Source organism: Nanorana parkeri, unplaced genomic scaffold (assembly GCF_000935625.1).
Source record: "Nanorana parkeri isolate BGI_ZX_2015 unplaced genomic scaffold, ASM93562v1 scaffold578, whole genome shotgun sequence".
Taxonomy (NCBI): Eukaryota; Metazoa; Chordata; class Amphibia; order Anura; family Dicroglossidae; genus Nanorana; species Nanorana parkeri.
The window spans coordinates 471110-472112 of record NW_017306846.1 but is presented as its reverse complement, the minus strand read 5'-3'; the positions used below and the strand labels follow the sequence as shown (position 1 = coordinate 472112).

General features: G+C 39.4%; 1 protein-coding gene across 2 annotated transcripts in view; it reads left to right on the top strand.

The window, feature by feature from the left end:
• PDHB (pyruvate dehydrogenase (lipoamide) beta) overlaps positions 1 to 1003 on the top strand; it is a 13137-nt gene that overhangs the window by 8757 nt on the left and 3377 nt on the right. The window lies entirely within an intron of this gene.

Below are 1003 nucleotides of genomic sequence, written 5' to 3'. Positions count from 1 at the left end.
TATATATATATATATATATATATATTTATATTTATATTTATTTTTTTACTTGAACGCGGCAAAAGCGCACTGCATCAGTCTGCAGATCCGCACCTGATCAGGACTTGATATCATGTGAACAGGCCCTCAAAGTTTCGTAAGGGAGGGTCATGGTGCAGCTATCTAGGACAGCGGGTGTAAAGCACGGAATTAAATTATTTTTTTCTTTTTAGCAGTTCCCATTATGGTGTGAAGAGACAACACACTATTTTACTGATCTACTAATGTGAGTGTAGCTATGAGATGGATGAATTCCCCTGCACATGATTGGCTGCTTGAGTGCACACAGATATACTTCACCTTACCCCACCTTGTGTCGCACTTTAAATAATCCGGGTCTTTTAGGTAAAATTCTGAACCAATACTTGCAGCAATAATAACAAAAGAACAGGTTGGCGGTATCCACTGCTTAATCGGAGGACTATTTTTTCGTATATTTTATGTTTGTGGCTTTAAATCTTTAAGCAATGGTAACACCAGAGGGCTTGGCGCGCTGGGCGTTTCTGGCCATTTAATCATGCTACAAACATTTTATCATTTATATTATATGTCGTCTTGACATGTAAAATGGATGAGGGGGAGGAGTTCAGACCCCACCAGCTGCATTTTTTACTGCTCTCCCAGAACAGTGGTCAGGATCAGGATGGCGACCTTGGAACTGCTCCTTTTAATAAGTTGGCAATGGCATCTTCCATATATGTAGCCTAATAAATAGGTCACTGTGGTTTGAAGGGAATGGAAACATTAATTTTAAGGCATTTTGGTTTTAGCCTCCTAGAAGATGTATTTGCATGGGCTGCCATCTGCACAAGATTATTTTATTTCCAGCATGCAAAATGTGGGCCACCCATGAACAGGCTGAATACCTGTACTAATCCTACATATCCTAATCAGCTAATTTCATCCAAAAGTAGAACTTCAAGATGTGTGTGTTTTGGGTAGGTTCAGATATGTCTAAAAGATC